Source organism: Hemiscyllium ocellatum, chromosome 3 (genome assembly GCF_020745735.1).
Source record: "Hemiscyllium ocellatum isolate sHemOce1 chromosome 3, sHemOce1.pat.X.cur, whole genome shotgun sequence".
NCBI lineage: Eukaryota > Metazoa > Chordata > Chondrichthyes > Orectolobiformes > Hemiscylliidae > Hemiscyllium > Hemiscyllium ocellatum.
The window spans coordinates 28,316,741-28,331,857 of record NC_083403.1 but is presented as its reverse complement, the minus strand read 5'-3'; positions in this window follow the sequence as shown (position 1 = coordinate 28,331,857).

Sequence of the window (15,117 nt, the reverse complement as noted above, 5' to 3'; positions counted from 1 at the left end):
GAAAATTTTTTTAGAAGTTCATTCTTTCATAACTTAACACTCCGTTAAAATAAACCTCTTTTTATGGCGGGATATAAATGTTGGCAATCATCAAAATTCATTGCAGCTTTAACTGCAGAAACCACAAACACTTAAACTCTTAACCTTGATTAAATAAATATTGTGAAGGTGACAATAATACTCACAGTCACAGCTGTCAATCAGGTGGAGAAGTCACTGTTTCAGGTGTAACCCTGCTTCAGTCCTGATGCTGTCTGGCTTGCTGTCTTTCATCCTCCTGCTTATTCATCTTGGATTCCTTCATTTGCTGTTTTCTTTTGTCTCTAACCAGAACTGTCAATCAAGCAGGGCTACAGGTAATTTCAAGAGAATGATAGATGTGTGGGGTGTTAATCAGTCCATCATCCCCCCCATTTGTAACTTTTAAATCACGACAGGCAATGTCCCTAATTATCACCTGGTCAAACACTGCAACTGTGTTCCCTTTTGTCTGCAGAAACAATTGTTCCTCTCGAGGCCCCTTGGGGAATCATTGGATACATAAAAGATGGCAAAATACAAGATAACTTCAAAGTATTTGTTATATTAACTCCTCAAGTCACAAGTACACCTCAGCCAACAGATCCATTGGTTCAAATCGGAGCAAAAATTGATGATTGGTTCTATATCAAGTGAGCATGATGTGTAACAAAGTGGCTTAAAATGCTGTTTTTGTGCCTCCTGAAGCAAAGGGTTGATATTGTGACAGTATCTCTACTGGTCGTCCATATTCAGTTGAAAATTTTGAGTAATTCTTGTACAACCCTTCTCGTGTGATATTGTGCAATGGGACTGCCTCGGGAAATCTAGTCAATATATCCATTACTGTTCATAAGTACTTATTCCCACTTTTTGTTTGAGGTAGGCGACTTACATAATCAATGAAGACTCTTGTGAAAGGTTCCTTAATTGCTGGAATAGGTATTAAAGGTGCACGTTTCATTACTGCCTGTGGTTTCCTAATAGCTGACATGTATGACATGCCTGGCAAAATTCAACTCCATCTTTGTGTAGTCCAAGCCAGTAAAAATCGTTGTATTTTAGCCTGTGTTTTGCTCACTCCGAAATGACCTCCAAGTGGTAGTTCATGTGCCACTCCAACACCTCCTATATTCTACTGGCAAAACAATCTGATGAACATCTGCCCATTTCTTATCTGCATGAATGTGTGATGGTCTCCATTTCCTCATTAAGGCATCATTTTTCAGGTAATATTGCACAGGGGTACATTCACTCTCCTTCCATGTATATGCCTTTTGATACAACTGCTTTAAATTCTCACCTTGCTGCTCTAACTCAATAAGCTTCACAGATCAAAAGATACTTGCATTTTTAACAATTGGCTCCTGCTCGGTCTCACTTATCTGATCAAAAACAGTCTCGGAAAATGCCTCCTTACCTGTGCCTTTTGATCTCTCCTGCTTCAGCTTGTGACTCTGTGATCTCATTAAGACACAATCTGGGAAGATTCCTGGATAAACATCCTGCATTGCTTCAGTTGCCTGCGTCTCCATTGGCTTTTCAACTAGAGTAGAGTTGATATCGATGTATCAATTCTGTCATTTGCAATGATAAGTTGTACTCCTGGAGCTGAGAATTTGACCAGTATTCCTACCACAAATTCTCCACTCTTCTCCAGACACTCAAGCCTCACTTTACATAGCTGAACACTTTTTGTCTCACCATCATCAGGCATCTGGATGGGTATATAAACAGGAAAGGTTCAGAGTGATATGGAGAAAGTGAGGTCTGCAGATGCTGGAGATCAGAGCTGCAAATGTGTTGCTGGAAAAGCGCAGCAGGTCAGGCAGCATCCAAGGAACAGGAAATGCGACGTTTCGGGCATAAGCCCTTCTTCAGGATGGGCTTTCCTGAAGAAGGGCTTATGCCCGAAACGTCGAATTTCCTGTTCCTTGGATGCTGCCTGACCTGCTGCGCTTTTCCAGCACCACATTTTCAGCTCAGAGGTATATGGGCCAACTCCTGACAAATGGGATCAGATTAAGTTAGGATATGTGGTTGGCATGGACAAGTTGGACCAAAGGCTGTTTTCATGCTATACATCTCTATGACGATGTGTATTTGTCTTGATTTATATCATCTGTTTGCAAAAGCTAAACTTTTTCCATCAGTTTTTTTTTGCCTGGATTATTTGAGAAGTTTAATTTTCTCTATGAGTATTGTACCAAAGTCTTTGACATTAAGTGCGTCACTTTTACCCACGTGACTCAAAATCTGGTCAGACTGTGATTAATGGACTGCTCTCGTCAGGTGCAGATGCTGATCAACACAAACCTTTTAATGAGTCGACACATGTCACAAAACCTTGACTTCCTACTTCGGAGAACATGGCAATACCTCCCCATTCAACTGAGTCGTTCATCTGAAGGTGGGCGTCTCTTCTTTCTGTCATTCTCACAAATATCTCACTTGGTGTTGTTTGGAAGAACACTTTCACTCTCTTTGATCAGAGTCCCACCCAAAGTACATCATTTCCCTGTGATACCTGATGTTCTATTCTATTACAGTCATTCCAAGTGGGAGCTGAATAGCCTGCTGGTGTTCTTCTTTTCAATGTCCTTATGCTCCAAAGTAAACTTACATTTACTTCACTCTGTTACAGGGCTTTTGATGAAAAAGATGGTAGTAATCTTAGCAGCCAAGAATATGGAGATCGCGTGCTTCAATTGAAGAAGGACTTGGAAGCTGACAACAAATCCTTTGAGAGCAGTTTCTTTTACCTCGGTTGGTTTAACAAACGTGGGCTAATGGAAGTTGCCTTTCAAAAGAAAAGTTAAAAATTTGCTAAACATTTCAGACATCAAAGAGTGAGCTGTGCTTAATACTACTCTATGTTTCTAAGCTTTTTTGATCTCCCATCTGGTACTCATCGGATTTCACTCTGTGCATGGGCCAGTATTTGCAGTCCCGAACAGTTCCCCCAATCTCCTCTCTTCAGAGCCCTATGGTCCTCTTCATAAACACTGCCCTTCACCAGCAGTGAGAAAGTTTTGTCTCCAACTCACAGTGCCTCATTTTGGCATGAGCTTACTTCAGTTCTGTTCACTTCAACAGTCAGGTTTTTTTTTGCCTGTTCTGATTCTGTTTTCAGATGTTTTTGATCAATTACTTTCTGAAGCTCCTCTTGCACGTATTCAATTCAAAGCATCAACACATAATCCTGGGTAGATAGTTCTTTAGTTCATCGCTCTCACTAGGAACTGCAGTCCTGTCATTTCCCAGTTAAAATAAATTGCAGAGAGCGCAATGGTAAGGAAGTGATCGTAAATATTTATAAAACAATGGCTTGGCTTCAAATGGAAGACTGGATTCATTTATGATACCTGGATCTTAGGGCGAGTGGAAAGACTTTAGTGACTCCTCTGTGATTTGATCTTAAAGTCTCACACATACATCAGATTAATCCCAATTGTTCACAGGTAGTAGACTCTGTGCTGGGTAACAGGGATTCATCTATCTACTAATTTCCCTTTTCGATAAAGTTGCTTTAAATAAATTGGGTACAAACTGAGGTCAAGAAGTTTCTGGTGATAGGATAAGTTCACACAGCAATGGATTATATTTGCTAACTCCAGTCATGCTCATCAGAATGTTTAAAGTTGATGTCAGAGCAGTGTATTGAAAATGGGAGCTGTTGCAGAGCACAAAGTACTGAAATAATTATGTGTGAAATCATGACACTTTTCAGATGTGAGATTGGAGTTGGGTTCTCTATCTCTCTATTAGTTGCGGATAGAAATATTTACTTACAAGGGAATGCTTAAATTGTGACGATGCACAGGATTTTTTAGCACAGCTTTCAAATTTCAATCTGTGTGCCTTCGGTAAAGTGAAAATACAATTGGACAAATATAACTGTATCAACCATAGATGGTGCCCAGTATGAGGGCAACATATACACTGGAGGCACCTGCCAATGGGGCACTGAATATGTTTGAGACTCCAATATTAAGCACTTTAAAATTGGTCCAAATCATTATCCAGAGACTGGAGATGAAATGCAATTCTGATTTCCTCAAAGGTATATTTGCATATTGAGCACAGACAAACTGAATCTGTGATTATGAAAAGGTTTTATTCCTGTTTAAAATGACACATTCACGGGTTTCTTTTATGGAGTAAATAAGCCTTTATTTTCTAGCCTTTGCTTATTTGATGTTTTTCTAACTGCTGGGAATGTATACTCACTGTGAAATAAAGGGTGATGCATTACAACACTTTGTTTGTGGGTGTGGATGTTGACTATAAGGCTGGCCACAGTGTTAATTTGGGGAAGGCCCATGTATTCCTACTCACAAGGTAGGAGTAGTGCAGGCCAATCAGATCCCTGAGTTGGATCCATCAGTTAATGAAGTCATGCAGCGGATGGATCTTCACCATCTGGTGGAAGATCCATTTACTGTCTTTGCCATGTAACAAAGCAGTGAAGCAATAAGGAAAGCAAGGCAATAAGAAAAACTAAACAATCCCAACTTTGCCACACCACAGATGCCCATCCCTCAATACCTCCAGTCCCCACCAGCATGGTCTGACAGCTCTTGGCTTTGTCCTAGACGAGAGGCCTGCACACTCCCTATCCACCACCACACTCCTCTGCCTGGCTGAATCTGTTCTCTCACTGAACAATTTCTCCTTTAATTCACCTCACTTCGGCCAAGTCAAAGGAGTGGTGATGGACACCTGCATGAGCCCCAGTTCTGCCTGTCTCTTTATGGAGTATGTGGAACAATCCTTGTTCCAGTCCTACACAGGCACCCTCCCACAATTCTTTATTGAGTACTACAACAACTGTTTGGGCACCGCTTTGTGCTCCCACCTGGACCTTGAAAAAAATTGTGCATTTTGTCTCCAACTTCCACCCTTCGATAACTTTCACACTGTCCATTTCCAACACTTCCATTCCTTACCTTGACCTCTCCATCCCCATTTTGGTGAATAAACTGTCCACTGCCAAGCCACTGAATCCCATAGCTACCTTCACTGCAATTCGTCATACCCCACATCCTGCAAGACCTCCCATCATCACTCTCCCAGTTCCTTCACCGATATTGTATCTGTTCGGATGATGCCACCTTCCAAAGCAGCGCTGCTGACATGGCTTCCTTCTTCCAGAACTATGGTTTCCTGCCATTGTGGTTGACAGGGTCCTCAGCCACATCTGACCTATCACCCGTGGTTCTGCCCTTGCCCCTCCCATCACCCACAATGGTGATCTCGTCTCCCTTGCCCTCACTTTTCATCTCACCAGTCACACTGCATTCAAAGGGCCATTCTCCAACATTTCAGACAATACCAGCAGAAAGGCACCACCAAACATATCTTCCCCTCACTCCCACTGTCTGCATTTCACAGGGATCATTCCATCCAGGACATCCTAGTCCATTTCTCGATCAGCAAAACCCTTCCCCTTTCCAGGGCACCTTCCCAGGTAACTGCAGAAGGTGCAACACTTGCCCCTTCCCCCTCACCATCCAAGAGCCTAAATAGTCTTTCCAGCCGAAATGGCATTTCAGTACTCCAGAAAAGGCCTCACCAAGTCTTATACAACTTCAAAATGACTTCCCAATTCCTATACTCAAAGGTCAGAGCAATGAAGGCAAGTGTGCCAAACACCTTCTGAACCATCCTATCCATAAATCATGCAAAGTTCAAAGAATATGCACCTGAACCTTAAGGTCTCTGTTCTACAAAATTACCCTGGGCCGTACTTTTAATTGTTTCAGTCCTGCCCTTGTTTATTTTACTAAAAGTGTAATATATCGCATTAAACCAAACTAAACTGCAACTGCAGCTGCTACTCTTCAGCCCATTGACCCAATTGATCAAGATCTGTGACAATAATACATCAACGTCGAGAAGTGTGTTGCTGGAAAAGCACAGCAGGTCAGGCAGCATCCAAGGAGCAGGAGAATCGACGTTTCAGACATAAGCTTTTCATCAGGAATGAGGGAAGTGAGGTCATGGTTGAGGGGGCAGTAGGAGGACGTGTCCATGAGTTGGCACTTGGCTTCAGCAATGTGCCAAACTACCACTGCGTCCCCAGGAAGTGGAGGGCTGCGTGTTGCGAGGGTGATAGGTTGGAATGGGTGAGGGCGGTGGACAGTTTTCGGCAGTCAATTTCCCGGTGGCAGTTGGAAATGCAGAGTTCGAGGGCGGGTGACAGACCAGCATGGGGTGTCCAGGTGGATAGGGTGTGTTGGAGGCGGGAGAAGGGGTCCTTGGAGGGTGGGCAGGAGTCTTGGTGGAAAAGGCGAGCCCGGAGACGGAGGAAGAAATCTTTGATGTCACATCGTCTGTCAAACCCATTGATCCGGGAGTGTGGGGGAATGAAGGTGAGGCCTTTGCTGTGCATTGGTTGTAGATGCAGTGGATCTTTCAACTGTCGAATAAGGCTCCTCCCGGGGTGGCTCGAACTGACAACCCCAGCATTACTTGCACCCATAAGTTCCGCGCACTCACCTATTGTGCCAGCAGAACCTTCATCAAGCTCATTGCTAATGAAGCACTTATGCCTGAAACCGCAACTCTCCTGCTCCTCAGATGCTGCCTGACCTGCTGTGTTTTTCCAGCGCCCACACTCTTCGACTCTGATCTCCAGTATCTGCAGTCCTCACTTTCTCCAATTATAAGTCAAATCAAGCTCACCAAGTCAGCTAAAAACCTAAAAACTGAGGATGCTGGAAATCAAGAACAAAACTAAACATTGCTGGAAAACCTCTGGCAACAACTGTTGGGAGAAATTAGAGTTAACATTTTGGGACCAGCAACCATTCTTCAGAACTGATGGCATGCTGGAAAAGGTTGGTATTCATGTTAAAGAAAGGATGGCAATTCCTTTGGAGAGTAGTGTGGGTATATGGGAATGTGTTGGGAGTGGAGGAGGAGTAGACCAAAGTGTCTCAAAGTGAACAGTGCCGGTGGAGCGCTGACAAGGGAGGGGAGGGGGCCATGTGTACGGTGGTGGCATCCCGCTGAGGCTTGGCCAGGCGGTGGAGGTTCGTGATGGATGGGGATGATTCAGGCTATTTTCTGAGAAGGTGGAGAGCCTTGAGACCATCCTGATCAGGGATGGACATGTAAAGGGGTCACAGGTCAATGCTGAAGAGGAGGTGGCTGGTGCCCGCAAACTGGAAATTCTGAAACTGATGTAAGGCGTCAGAAGAATCGGGGATGTAATTGGGAAGGGACTGGACAAGGTGGGAAAAAATCAGATCGAGGTTGGAAGAGATGTGTCAGGGGAGCAGGAGCAGGCAGTAACAATGGGTCTGCCTGGATGGTTGTGTTCGTGGATTTTGGGAAGGAGGTAGAAGCAGGGTCGAGGGACGATGAGCTTGGAGATAAGTTGAAATGGGAAGGGAACACAGAGAAATTGAGGTCACCAATGTCACATTGACAGTTGTCAATGAACAGTGACTCAGGGGTGAGCTGCATTCCAGTGCCAGGGACCTGGGTTCAATTCCACTCTTGTGTTCCTTAATGCCTGAAAGGAAAAGAAAAGGTTTCTTGTTAGAATGTCTGGTGAGCTGGAGGAGGAAGAGGAAAATGGGGGATGTACAACTCTGAGCCAGCTTGAGGCACTGTTGATGAAGACATAGTTCAGAGGGTGCAAAAGGTGACACTTTACCACTGTTTCAGAATTTCCAGCTTGCAGGCACCAGCCGCCTCCTCTTCAACAAAAACAGGAGTAAATGAGAGGTGGAGATGGAGCCCAGAGAGAGAGAGAGAGAGAGAGATAGTACAACAGTTGGACAGACACAGGGATGGGTAAAGGTCTGACACAATGAATAGCAACCAATGGGAATTATTAAAACTAGAAGTATCACAATAGATGCACAGCAGACACAATCACCCCAGCCCTATACTCACACTGCAACATCCTCTGGCAAGTTTGCAAATGTGCAGTTTAGGTGGATAACAGCCATGTTTTATAGCCCATGGTCTCCAGAGATGTGTGGGTTAGGTGAATTAGCCATGGGATATGTAGGATTACTGAGATAGATGGTGGGAGCAGGCGGGTATGGGTGGGATGCTGTTCGAATGGCCAGTGTGGATTCGATGGGCCAAATGGCCTGCTCCCACACTCAGGCTTCTATGTCTCTACAATTCTACGAACTGGATAACAAGGGCACCAATGTCATACTCTTACTTATTGAGTTAAATATTGATTTAAATTAAGATAGGCTCTCCTTTGTCCTCACCTACCATTCCAGTGGCATTGGCAATTCCCAGAGAAAATCCCTCATCTAGTTCACTCATGGGGAAGGAAACTGCCATCCTGACCTCGTCTGGAATATATGTACCTCCAGATTCACATCAGTGTGGGTGACACTTACCTGCTCTCTGGGCAATGGGAGATGGGTGATAAATATTGGCCTAGCCAGTAACACCCACACCCTGTGAAAGAATTTTAAAATAAATTTACATAATTCTGCCAGAATACCTTTAATCAGAACATAATTCTGTTGCACAAAGAATATAAACAGCTCTACGTATACATGACAACTTGGAAGGATCTTACTGTAAACAGCAAAAGACTCAATTCTTTTTATCAGCAATATCCTGCGCAGACACTCAACCTCAGTGAGGTATCATCCCCACCCTCATTCTATCATTTTGAATCTGATGAGGTACTCATGAGGACACCATTTTTTCCTTTCAGTCTATTTCCGTGCACTCATCAGAAGGGATTCACTGTGACTCTCTCAGAGACACTCAGACCTGTTTGAGCACTGACATTCCTCTGACTTTGAATACTTTGAGCCTGCTAAGATAGACTTCCCTCCCCAACCAAAAATCTAAGCAACTGTGCTGCTGGCATGGATCTTTTCAGCTGAACTGAACCCCACTGTGGTCCCAGTTTACCCTAGAAATGCTCATAAAAACTCACCACCACCTGACTAAGCTAACCCATATAGAATAAGCCAAAAGGCAGCCAGCGGATAATAGTGGTCATAAGGTATTTCTCACTCTGGGAGCAAGTACACAGTGCAGTGTCCCTAACCTTGAGCCATGTTCAAGTCTCACTTGCTCCAGAGGTATGTAATACTTTCTCTTACCAGGTTGAATTAGAAAATATATGCAGCGCTATTGCTGAGAGATCACAGTAACCCAATTGCACTTTTATTAAATGTTGTCAGATCTGCATTTGGGTATTTGAGGTGTAAATTTAAAAATTGAAGATGATTAAAAAAAATTTGGAAAGTGCAATATATAAGGAGGATTCCAACAGAGGAGCCAACATAAACTGAACTGAACAATATTAAGATGGAATTCAAGAACAAAGACCTGGGATATTTCTACACAAATCTCTGACAGTGGCATTTCATAGTCAATGCGGATATAGATAAGTAGGAAAGTTGAGTGGAGAAATGGCAGATGGAGATTCATCTGGTTAAGTGAGGGATGATGCATTTTGGGAGATTAAATGTAAGAGAAAAGTATACAGTAAAAGGCAGGACTCTTCAGAACACTGATGTACAGCAGGACCTTCAAGTAGTAATGCACAGCCCCCTGGAAGTGGCAGCGCCAATGGATAAGGTGGTAAAGAATGCGTATTATGTGCCTTCATCTTATCGAGCATTGGGCAAAAAGTTAGCAAGTCACATTGTTAATTTGGCCACATTTGGAGCATTGTGTGTAGTTCTGATCGCCAAACTATAGGAAAGATTGTGGAGTCATTGGAGACGGTGTGAAAGGGGTTCAACAGGATGTTACCTGGATTGGAGTTTCTAAGTTATAGGGAGTGGTTGGGGAAATGTGGACTGTTTTCGCCAAAACATCAGAGACTGATAGAAATACAGATAATGATGTGAGTCATAGATAGAGTGGATAAACAGATCCTTCTTCCCAGCGTGAAAATCTCAAATACTAGAGGGCACATGTTTAAGGTGAGAGGGGGAAAAGGAGGTGTGTGAGGCAATGCCTGGAATGCGCTGCTGAGGGAAGAGGTAGAAGCAGATATGAGAACGCGATGATTACACAAGGATGCAGGCCATCATATCGAGGCAAATGGCCTGCCTTTAATCTCATCAGTTTGTCAAATACTTTGCCCCATGTGGTAGAATGTCACAAGATCTTTCCTCCCATTAGCTCCTTCCGTATCTGTTGTCCTATACTGATACAGTGTCCTCTACTGTGAAGAGCAATGTAATGTAAATGATATGCAATTTCCACTGACCCATCCCAGTTCCCCAGTTCCCCAGTTGTGTCCTCCAAGGTTCCCACATTCAGGAGAAATATTTTCTCAGCAACGGTCAAACTCCTTTGCTTGAAGCCAGAATGACCTTTGTTTCTTCAACCGAACTCTGTTACTAAAATTGTCGCAGAGACAGGGGTAATGTCACTGGATGCCATCCAGAACACCAGGTTTATGCTGAAGGGACATCAGTTTCAGTCACACCACAGCACATGGTGCCATTTGAATTCAATAAAACCTGGAATAAAAAGCTGTTCCAATGCAACCAACAAAGCACTGTTGATTATTGTAAGAACACATCCAGTTCACAAATGTCCTCGAGGGAAGGAAATCTGCCACCCTTACCGACATGCGATTCCAGACCCACAGCAATGTCGCTGATTTTTAATCTCCCTCTGGGCAATGAAGGATGGGCAGTAAATGCTGGACCAGCAACGCCCCTTCCCAAGAACAAAAAAATCCCTCCAAATACTCCAGTAAGATGCTTCTACACCCTCACAAGGACCCACACACCTTTCCCAAAGTGTGGGTGATTATCACTTCACACACACTTAACCTGTGACATCACCAGTGGTTTACAAAGCTTCAGCATGGCGAACCCCATTTGTACTCAATACCCCTAGTAATGAAACTCAAAGACCCCCATGCCGTCTTATTAGGTGCTGCCTCCTTCAGCGATCAATCTACCTCAGACCTCCCTGTTCCTGCATGGTCTTCAGAACTGTCCCATTCAGTTTATGATAATTCCCAACATCCTTTTTCCCAGAGTGCCTCACCTCACACTTCCCTGTCCTAAATTCCATCTGCCACGTGTCTGCCCATTCTGTGAGGTTATTGATGACATTCCTGTAGCTGGGATTGCAGTGAATGGTGGAGGGTTCTCAATGGCCTGAGTGACTGTCACCTGTTCATATTGTCCTGTTAATCTACTCAGATCCAGATAGGCTTTGTCACGAGGAACGAGAATTAATGTTTGCATTTATAGTCTTGTTGAAGAACGTTTCATCATATATTTGATGAGCAACAATGTAATGAACAAGTGCTTGCATTCCTGAAGGAGTTGAAACAGGAAAACAAAGAGTTTGAACAGAGATTTAAAATCTTGGCTTTTATCAAATGCTTTTTAGAAAGATATGGAATAATTCTTTTTCTGGCAATGTTCTGTTACATTTCCCACATTTCTGAATAGTGAGATGCGCTTCATCGAAACCTATTTCCTCTGCCCGACATTGTGCTACCCTGGAGTTCTGTGGATAATTCTGGTCTCTGTACTGAGAGAATCACATACCCTTGTCCTTACCTTACACTGGGGTCATTGAAACTGAGTGACAGGAAAGGCAACCAGGACTCCCAGAAACTGCGGTCAGGCAAGGACACCTCATGCAGGAGGCCCTGAACTGTGCAATACTGTCTGTTGTTTCGGGTTAGAATGTAGAATCTGAGTGAGAAGAGAATAAAGAATTGCCTTTTTTGTGTTTTTATTGTATCACGACCTCCATGTTCAAAGATGGCGGCAGAGAGGGTTTCCGAGTGCAGAGCTTGTACTCTCCATCCGTGTTTCTTTTCTGTTCCCTCTTCCTTCCCTCGTGTTTTTTTCTCTTTTATTTTATTTTGCTGACCTCTTGGTGACGAGCTCGGTGATGGTGATGGCATCGTCGGTGATGAGTAGGCCCAAGCGGCACAGCCTCGTAGCAGCGTCATTGGGGGTGAGTTCCGGTTTCTGGCACCTTCTGTCGGGGTGGTCCTTGTGCTGGCTCAACACCAAACTCAACTGACGCTTCTTTGGTGGCTCCAGAATGAGGAAGGAGTTTCTGGGAGGCTGCTGCAGTGGAGTGTATCCAGTCATTCCCCGAGGCTGCTCCCTCGGGGGGTGGGGGAGTCCTTGGACTCGGCTGCTTTGGCAGTGGCTGAGGTTGAGGTGGGTCCGGGTTCGGGATTCCAATGGCCTGGGTTTTCATTCAGCCTTGTGCAGCGACAGCATGGTTGGCCTGGTCCAGCTCCTTCTGACGGCTGTTTCTATCGGTGTTGGTCTGGGTCTCCTTGTGGCTGCATCACTCAGTTTGTGACTCTGTGTGACATTTTCTTTGACACCTTGGTGGGTCTGGAACGGGATTCCTCAAGCCCAGAGCGATGAAATGGATAAAGTAGACTATGACTTAAATTTGCTTTTCTGTAAATTTCTTTGTTATATTATGTTCGGAGGACTGCTATTCTGAGCTTTATATTTGCTATTTTTCTCATATTTTTATCCCTTAGACTTTGTACACAAGCATCTGTACCTAGGTACCTATGTACCTCAGATGGCACCATAAGTGGCGACCTGTAAATCTTTCACTGTTCTCAAGTGAGTATATGTGACAATGAAACTAATTCAAAACTAATTCATTTACAGTGAACATTATGACTGGTCATTAGACAGTTTATGTTCATGTGCCCACATTGAGAATTTGACCAATTCCATTAACATCCGATCTCAGAAATCCTCCACTGTCAGTCAATCATTTTATCTCCAACCAACAAAACAGCATTTAGAGAGGAATCTCAATTATCTGAAGGGCACAGATAGGGAGTATTTCACTCCATTTCACAATCAAATGCCAATCGAATGTTGGATAATCGAGGTTCCTCTGTATTCTTCATGTAAAATTATTCAGCTAGGTTAGCCCCAAAATTCCGATCAGGAGTCAGTCGTTGTCACCAACACAACCTCCCCCACTGTCCCAGACCTGACAACACCTCCTGACATGACGTTGTCAGACCGGACAAACCCCCCAACCTCACACCCACGATTCAGCTGGACCTGAAATTCCCTCAACTCCCACCATCCCCTGGAGATGGCAGATTCCCCACCGCTGACACCTATCCCCAGCTGACCCTGGCAGACCCCCTCCCCCTCAGACACTAAGCTCAGATTTTGTGTCCTTACCTGATGGATAATCACCTCACCCATTGACCCTTACTCCCCCTCCCTCACCTACCTGCCACCTTCAGCCCAAACCATCAACCTCTTCCTCATAAGACAAATCCTCTACAGTTGGGGGAAACTCGGTGAAATATTTCTGAACAGCTAGTATATCCTTCCTTAGATAAAGGAAGCAAAACTGTTCACAGGCTTCTCATGTGGAGTAAAGATGCCTTTCTAACTGCTGGGAATATATTCTCACTGAGAAATAAAGAGAAATAAAGAAATGCATCATAACACCCGGTCTCCTATTCAATTCTTACTCTGAAGGAGATCCAGGACACTGATCACATTATGAGGTTAATATGCCATAAAAAACTTCCACCTTTCAGTGAAATAGTTATGTTGAAAACCCCATGAGATCAAAGAGACAGAGCAAAACCTGCCGGTCCCAGAATTGGGGACATCATGGGAGGGAAGGGTCACAGTGTTCCAGAGTTCTGGGCCATGAAGCCCCATGCTCAATTCCTACCCTGCCACAATTAGACACCCTCAAATGCTCAACTGAGAGCAGTAGTTATCTCATCTTCATGTGAAATGAGGAAGTTCAATCCCCCAACTGATAAAGCAGTGGACCCTGCCCTTGTTTCTGATTCTCCTACCCCAACACTATCTTGCGCCCCGCCCCTCCCCCCCAATAGGATCCTGCAGAATACTTGAATGTCGAACAATTCAGGGTCTCCCTAGGACCCTGTGGACTCAAACTGTACCCTGTTTATTTCCTTTGCTGTGCTTGTACTTTTGGGTTTATGGTTGTTATAGCTGGTTCCTGTTTGATGATATTATTTTACTCCAGCGGGTTCAGTCTGCTCCAGGCAGGTCTTCCTGCTGCTGCTCCCCATAATATTCAGAAACTCAGGGGCTAAGTCTGACTCACTTTTCAGCAAGTGACTGGGATACACACCAGAAAGAGGAGATTCCAGCTGGAGAGTAATTCAAAAAGAGATGCAACACTCAGAATGAACTCCGTGATGGTGAGGTGACAGCTCATATTCCCCTGACAATGAAACCAGACAAAGTTCGCTCTGTCGGGAATCGTATGTTTAATAAGTTGTTTTAGTTTAGTCATGTTCAAATAAGCGAAATGTATTCATCAGTCAGTTAGATATGACGGTGTTCTGATTAATTACAGTCAATGTAGCACATTTACTCCGTGACTACCTGGTCGGGTCCTCGCCCCCCTACAACCCACCTTCCCATCCTGGCACCTTCCCCTGCCACCGCAGGAAGTGCAAAGGCTGCGCCCACACCTCCCCCCTCACCTCCACCCAAGGCCCTAAAGGAGCCTTCCATATCCATCAACGTTTTACCTGCACATCCACCAATATCGTTTATTGTATCCATTGCTCCCGATGCGGTCTCCTCTACATTGGGGAGACTGGATGCCTCCTAGCAGAGTGCTTTAGGGAAACATCTCCGGGACACCCGCACCAATCAACCACACCGCCCCATGGCCCAACATTTCAACTCCCCCTCCCACTCTGCCGAGGACATGGATGTCCTGGGCCTCCTTCACCACTGCTCCCTCACCACCAGACGCCTGGAGGAAGAACGCCTCAGAACACTTCAACCCCAGGGCATCAATATGGACTTCAACAATTTCCTCATTTCCTCTTCCTCCACCTCACCCCAGTTCCAAACTTCCAGCTCAGCACTGTCCACATGACTTGTCCTACCTACCTATCTCCTTTTCCACCGAGCCACTCCACCCTCTCCCCCCCCTCCCCACCGACCTATCATCTCCATCCCCTCCCCCACTCACCTCTTGTCCTCTATGCTACTTTCTCCCCACCCCCACCCTCCTCTCACTTATCTCTCCACCCTTCAGGCTCTCTGCCTGTATTCCTGATGAAGGGCTTTTGTCTGAAACGTCGATTTTACTTCTTCTCGGATGCTGCCT